The 7,530-nt window shown below is 55.4% G+C and overlaps 1 long non-coding RNA gene across 1 annotated transcript; it reads left to right on the plus strand.

The window, feature by feature from the left end:
• Positions 1-138: 138 nt before the first annotated feature.
• LOC124524883 (uncharacterized) lies at positions 139-5,824 on the plus strand. The gene is made up of 2 exons (XR_006965333.1): positions 139-409; positions 5,367-5,824. It is a non-coding gene; the product is annotated as an uncharacterized LOC124524883 (long non-coding RNA).
• Positions 5,825-7,530: the final 1,706 nt, after the last annotated feature.

Below are 7,530 nucleotides of genomic sequence, written 5' to 3' on the forward strand. Positions count from 1 at the left end.
TGAGAGCGGAAACTCCATCAAAGTCTGTTAGGTGCACGCTGCCCGGTGACCGGAGACACACGGGGGCCCCTGGTGACTGGTGTGCTTTCGTTTGTGCTGTGACCACAGAGAGGAAGTGACAGAAGTGACAGCCAACAAGGGGGGAGAAAGTTCATGAGAAGGACGGACTGGAGTGCGGAGTCTGGAAGACAATGCAGGAGGAGCCGGTGGCCAGGTCCTGGGTGCTTGGCCCCGGCCGCCGCCTCTTTGCCTGGATGAGTGAGGACACGTTCCATCATCAGCCTGCCGGCACAATCGTCCCCCGAGGCTTCGCAGAAAGGCAGTGGGGTGATTCACCCAGAAACCCTACGGCGTCCTGTGGGCACGCGCGCATCAACGCATCAGCACCGGGATGCTTTGACAGCTGGAGGTATTGTCAGAGGCACCCTCGTTTCTTTCTTTCAAAAGCCTAGCCCCGTTGAAAAAGAAAGAGAAGTAGAAAAGTAGATTAAGAAGCAGTGGGATGTCGCCTGGTGTGTGAAAGGGATCAGACCGTGACGGCGTGATGACGTGGGACCCGTGCGCTTAGGGGTGAAAATTTCATGTCCCATGCACTATTTATTTGCGCTCGTGAGAGGGTTTCAGCGGGGGGAATAAAGATGAACTTCACAGGGTTTTCGGGACGGTTGACGACCCTGCACGGTGGTCCTAGCCACGTAACAAATCGCAGCGGCTTTGAACTGCAGACCTTTATTAGCTCGCAGTTTGCGTGGGTCCGGAGTCCTGGGGGCGCTGGCTCAGGGCCGGGGTGCCCACGGTGTGCACTTCCTTCAAGGACCGAGGCAGAGGGCAGGCTCCTCCCCCCACTCACTCCCGTGCCTGCGGCCAGGACTCTGCCGTTGGCACGCGAGGGGCCCAGCGACCCCGTCCTACACCGGGCACGTGCCAGCCTCCTGCAGAGCAGAACGAGCAGGGAAAACCAAGACGGGGGCCCCTGGGTGGCTCAGTCGGTTAAGCGTCTGACTTCGGCTCAGGTCATGATCTTGCAGTTCGTGGGTTTGAGCCCCACGTCGGGATCTGTGCCGACAGCTCGGAGCCCGGATCCTGCTTCGGATTCTGCGTCTCCCTCCCTCTCTGCCCCTTCCCTGCTTGTGCTCTTTCTCTCAAAAATAAATAAACCTGAAGAAAAAAAAAAGAGGGAGAAAAACCTTATCAGGAAGTGACCCCTCCTCTGGAAGCAAGTCACTGGGTCCAGCTGTCACTCAGGGAGAGGGGACCACAGGGAACTGTGGATTACCTCAGGTCCTGGGGGCCCTTTTGGAAGCTGCCCGGCCACGATTAAGATAAGGACGGATACTGGCATCGTTGGGAACAGAGGCTCAGGGTGAGCTATGGCGGGTGGAACGCACGCGGACTTGGCTGCCCTCTTCTCTGACAAGGCACGGGAACACGGGGGTCGCTTCTAGCAGGTGGAGGGGAGGTGGCGGGCAGGGGTGCAGGGGCAGATCTGGGTCCTCCTGAGGGAGCCCTGAGCTGAGCGGCCGGAGCCCCCTCTGCTGCGAGCGGGGTCAAAGGTGGGTCTTCGCCTCCATCAGGAGTCATATCTGTGCTTTGCAAGGGTGGCCCCGGGAGCGCTTTGGAGGAAAAGATGTGAGGGCTGGGGAGGAACCGAGGTGAGCAGAGAAGACACGTCCGGAGCTCCCTGTCCCCGGGGGGGGGGGGTTCCATAGGCACGTGGCTCGGCCAGGGAGCCTCGCTCGCAGGCACCTTCACCTCCACCTGCACTGGCCTCCCGGGCAGTGCGCTCAGGCTGCTGGAGAAGGAGGCAAGGGGTTTCTTCTCCCGTCTCACTATTTTCTCTTTTCCCCTTCTTCCCACTTTGGAGTTTCGGGGCCCGCAGGTTGAGCCGAGGGGAGCGGGGGGAAGGAGGAAGCCTCCGTCTGGTGTGCTGGTGTGGGCACCTTCTGGGTCTGCTCATGGGCCCTCCGGGGCAGGTACAGGTGGAGAGCACGGCCAGGGTGCCCTCTGTGGCTCTCCCGGGGACGTCCCGGGCTGGGTTTTGTAGCTGGCGGCCGCCAGGCCGGCACAGCGCCTCGCCTCAGGCCCCCGTGTGCCAGGTGGGGCTGCCCTCGCTGGGCCTTAGCTTCGCGCCTGCACCGCCGGCCTGTGCCCTGCTCTCACCATGTCCGCCGTCTCCAGCCCACCCTGTCCCCCCGCGTGTCCCCAGCTCCACCAGAAGCCCCCGGAAACTTTGACCCACCCGGGCAGGGGAGGGTTGTTCTGTGACCCTCACAGAGAAGTACGGTTCCCTGCAGTGACAACGCCCCGAGGGTGCCCGGAGGGATCCCGCTAGGATAGATCTCTCACCCCCGTGAAGCGCCCTTCCGCTGAGTGGGGACGGGACCCGGCCACTCACTCCTGACAAACAGATATGGTTGAAGTGATGGGATGCCACCTCCTAGTTCATGTTACAGAAAGACTGGGCGGAGGGGCGCCCCGGGGACTCAGTCAGCTGAGCATCCGACTCTTGGTTTCAGAGCAGGTCGTGATCTCACAGTTCATGAGTTCGAGCTCCACTATGGGCTCTGCAGAGCCTGCTTGGGATTTTCTCTCTCTCTCTCTCTCTCTGCTTTCTCTGCCCCTCCTCCACTCTCTCAAAATAAATAAATAGACATAAAAAAAAAAAAGAAAGAAAGGCTATGAGTTCAGTCTTTTTCACTCTGATCTCTTTGGGGACTGATCCAGCTTGTTGCTGTATGCTCAGGCCTGGCCCCTTACTGATGCACAGTACTCCCCCGTGTGATGGACCTTGCTTTATTTAATTATCCACCCACTGAAGGGTATCAGAGCCACGCCCAACGGTTGGCGACTAGAAGTAAAACTGCATGAACATTCATGCACAAGTTTTTAGGCGAACTTAGTCTCCATTTCTCCAGGGTCAACGCCTGGAGGTGTAGTTTCTGAGTCGAACGCTATTTATTGCGCGATTGGTTTTTTTTTCAGAAACTGCGAGAAAAGCAAGATGCTTGTATCATTTTCCGTTCCTGCCCGCAAGGCGTGACAATCCAGGCCACCACGTCCTCACCTACAGTTGCGCCAACACCATTTTATCCTATTTATTTTTTTTATTTAGCCATCTGACAGCTGTGTGATAACGTCTTCCTGGGTTTTTGGCGCGCATTTATTTCCCTAAACGCAAATGACGTTGCACACCTCTCCATGTGCTTGTCCGTCATCTGTGTGTCCCCTTCACGTCTTTTGCCCGTTTTCTTTTTTTAAATTGTTTATTTTTGAGAGAGAGACAGACAGAATGTGAACAGGGGAGAGGCAGAGAGAGAGGGAGACACAGAATCCGAAGCAGGCTCCAGGCGCTGAGCCATCAGCACAGAGCCCGATGCAGGACTCGAACTCATGGGCTGTGAGATCCTGACCTGAGCCCAAGTCGGACGCCCAACGACTGAGCCCCCCAGGCTCTCCTCTTTTGCCCATTTTCTAATTGGATCATTTTACTCTTCAGTTCTGAGAGGTCTTCCTGTCCTCCAGACAGTAGCCCTTTGTCAGATGTGTGACTCGTGAATGTTTTCTTTCAGCGTGTGGCTTGTCTTTTCATTGTCCTGGAGGGTCGTTTGCAGGGCAAATGTGTTTAAATTTTGATGAGATCCAATTGAACAGTCTGTCCTCCTGTGCGCCAACGGTCTAAGACACCGTTGCCTGGCCTTGGATCCTGAGGCCCCCCCCGCAACCTTTTCCCCTAAAAGTTGTTCGGGGGGCTTCCTGTTCATGCACACAGTGGAAGGGAGAGGGAGACGGGCGTCGACTTCAGCTTCCCAGCAGCAGGATTTAAATAAACCTGTTTGCCACCACCCAAGACCGTGTCCTTCTGGCACTGCACTTTCTCAAAAAAGGGCGTTCAAAAGATGGCCCTCAGCAGAAGGACCGGGTGGCGGGGGGCGGCAGAATTATCCCAGCTCCCAAAACCCAACACGCCAACACGTTTCCAGGAGGGTGCGTGTCTCCAGTTAGAAATCACGACTGGAGCCACGAAGCTGTATGAGCAAATCTGGGGACGGGGCGGGGGGGGGGCGGCAATCTGTTTGCAAGAGTAAGTATTGTTTATGGAGCCAACATGGCCAAAATGAAATTGTGTTGGGGAGAGATTATCATCATAAAGAGAGCTTGATCTGTTCAAGGTCACGTCCTCAAGTGGCTGTGAATTGTTTCCAGCTTCTGTTTCTCCCCCCCCACCCCTTAAGGGGAGTTTTATTATTTACTTTATTTGGAAAGTATGTTCTGGGAGTTTATCTATTTTTTTTACCTTTATTTAATCAGTAATGAATTGGTTATATAAAGGAAAATAAATCAAGTGTTTTATTTTTTAGTTTTTTTAAGTTTATTTATTTTTAGAGAGAGAGGGAGAGAAAGAATCCCAAGCAGGCTCCACACTGTCAGTTCAGAGCCTGACGTGGGGCTTGAACTCATGAACCGTGAGACCATGACCTGAGCCAAAATCAAAAGTCAGAATCTTAACTGACTGGGCCGCCCAGGTGCCCCTAGATCGAGTGTTTTATTAATCAATTTTTAAAAATGGGTATTCTGAGCGCAACTCAAATCTTAAAAAATGTGCTTTTATTAACCCAAAGTGATGTCCTGCCGGTCCCTGGCGTGAACAGGCAGGAAACTATTCGAGGGCGTGAGGGCCAACAAAGTTCAGCAGTCTGGACGGCTTCAATAACAGAAACATATTTTCTCCCAGTTCCGGAGGCCAGGAGTCATAGGTCAAGGTTTCAGCTAGGTTGCTTCCTTCTGAGGCCTCTCTCCTTGGTGTGTAGATGGCCGCCGTCTCCCTGGGTCCTCACATGGTTCACTTGTGTGTGCCCGTGTCCTGATCCCCTCTTCTTATAAGAACCCCAGTCACGCTGGGGTGTGGCTCACCCCCAATGAGCTCATTTAACCTTAATTACCTCTGCGAAGAGCTCACTCCCAGTACAGTCACATTCTGAGGCACTGGGCTTAGAACTTCAACACATGAATTTCGGGGAAACACATCTATCCCATAAGAGAGAATGAGCCCAACTGAGGCCATGGCCCACATCGTGTGCCGCCATCTTGCTTACGTGGCCTTCTGCATGGCTTTCCCACCATCTCGTAGCTCCTTCTTGAAGTCACCTGGCCCCTTCACCTTGCCCAAGTCTGGACGTTTGCCTGATGAGAACTGTCTTCTATCACGTTTTCGGTGTGTTTGTTTGTCCGTTGTGTAAAGATTCACGCATCATGAATACCACGGACAGGATCTCTCTAAAAATGCTACTGTGACCTTTGACATCTTTCCCCGGCTCCCCTTTCAGGGCCCACCTGCCGGCCCTCTGACCCTTTCCTCGTCCTCACAGTCAGGTCTTGCTCCGCACAGTGTGCTGCAAACCGAAGGGAGAAGCGCGCATTGCTGTCTACACTGCGTCTACCGCCCCGGCTTCAGTGGTATCGCGGGGGATGAAAATGTGTTAAAGGAGCCTAACTCAAGGCTGGGCTGTCGTGCACACACTACTCTCCAGAGTCTGCCCAGCCCAGCAGGAAGGAGAAAGATTTCCTCCTGGCCGACAACAGCAAGCTGCTTTGCCCGTAGCCAGCGCGAGGCGGCCATCACCCCGGTGGCCCGCAGCCAAGGAAGAATGACCACCGCTTCAAACGCGCACTGTCCTCTAATAAACTGACACCTCCCAGCTTCCTCCCTTCCGTTATGAAAGGACTCTCCTTTGTTCTCCAGTCTCGTCCGTGTTTTGTCCACCCGCGCTTGCCCGGAGTTCCCACACTTCCGCTGTTCCAAATAAACTATATTTTGCTGGCTGAATAGCTTACCTTTCCCTTTTAAATTAAAAAAAATAATAATGTTTATTTATTTTTGACAGAGAGAGAGAGAGGGACAGAGTGTGAGTGGAGGAGGGGCAGAGAGAGGGGGGAGACACAGAATCCAAAGCAGGCTCCAGGCTCCGAGCTGTCAGCACACAGCCCGACACGAGGCTGGAACCCACAAAGCGCGAGCTCCTGACCTGAGCCGAAGTCGGACGCTCAACCGACTGAGCCACCCAGGCGCCCTGGGTCTGTAGCTTTGATCCCGAGGTGCTTTAGAGGGAAATGCTGGCCCAGAACACAATTCCGTCAACATTTGCATCGTCAGTGCAGCCTGGACATCCGCCTCCAGGAAAACAGCTGGAGGACGAAGCCGTGGTAACTCCGGTCTCCTTCTTTTCTTCCGCACCAAGGTGCTGGATACACAGTGCTCCCTAAGGACGAAAGCCCACTTTGGAGGGAGCGCCAGACACACGAGGGCACCTTGGGTCTGAGTGTGTTTGAGTAGGAGCATGAGTGTCTGGGGCCACACACGCCCGGGAGGTGGTGGTTCATGGGGAAGGCGCCCGGAGCTGGGGTCTCACCTCCTCCGGCCAGCGTGTGCACGAGGTAACTCTGAGCAAGACCCAATGTCTTTGCCAAGTGTCTTCACGCTTTTGTGATTCTTGTGGTTTCCTGGTTAAAAGGTTAATTTGTCCACCTCCAACGTCTCTTTTTACCAACGGCCCTGCTTTCGTGGGCTCCAAAGACTGCTCTCTTCCCCCTTCCTCCGCACAAGACCCAACCCCCATCCATCTTGTCCCATCCTGGAGACAACTGTGGACGATGCAGATCCCTCTGTGATGAGCAGAGCAGGTTAGAAGTGTCTGGGTCCCAAGGCTAACTCGCCTGCCCTCACTCGCGGCTCGGGGGTTCCATCGAGCCCCCTGTGTCGGTGCCTCGGCTGAGGGTGCAGACCCCAGCCCGAGCCGGGTCACCGCACCTTGTCCTCAAATAGCCCTGTGTGCTGGGCGCTGCGGTGGACCTCATTCCACAGGTGGGGAAACTGAGCCACCGAGAAGGCAAGTAACTGAGGGACATCACCCAAGCCGTGAGTGGGATTTGAGCCCTTCCTGGTGCCAAAGTGACCCTGGCTCTTTCTTTCCAGAAGCCTCTGTGTGGGAGACTTTGGGAAGACCGCTTTGGTGGGAAATGCATGGAGTAGATCAGAGGGTTCTCTCTATCTTTCCCTCCTCTGTCTTCAAAAATACAAAATCATCTGGTTTTCTGTGGGGCAGGGATGTGCCTTCCAGGGGTGGAGGGGGAGTCCCACGTAGGCATGAGTCTTGAAGCAGCGAAGGCACGGGACCCGTGGAGGCAGTGAGCCAGTGTGGACGAAAGCCTGCTCGCTGGAGCGGGACAGACCCTCAGGGTCAAACAAGGGTGGGGAGGGGGAGTCCCTTCACGAGGCCGGCCCAGAGTTGCCACCAGGAGCCCCACGCCACTTGGGGGCATCGGGCCCCTCCCCACAGAGGTCACCGCGAGGAGACCCTGATAGATGGCCCCGGAGGAAGACACTGGCCAGCCGGGGGCCACAGCTCCAGAGGGGCAACCAGAAGGCCTTCCAGAATATATTCCACGTGGAAAACCTGGTGTCAGGTTTCCCTGTGGCTCAGGCTCATGCCGACACCCTGCCTTCCCTCCTCTCGGCCACGGTGGTCTTCTCCC

This window comes from Lynx rufus, unplaced genomic scaffold, assembly GCF_022079265.1.
Source record: "Lynx rufus isolate CCGP_SWC_20201006 ecotype Redwood Valley unplaced genomic scaffold, mLynRuf1.p SCAF_10, whole genome shotgun sequence".
NCBI lineage: Eukaryota > Metazoa > Chordata > Mammalia > Carnivora > Felidae > Lynx > Lynx rufus.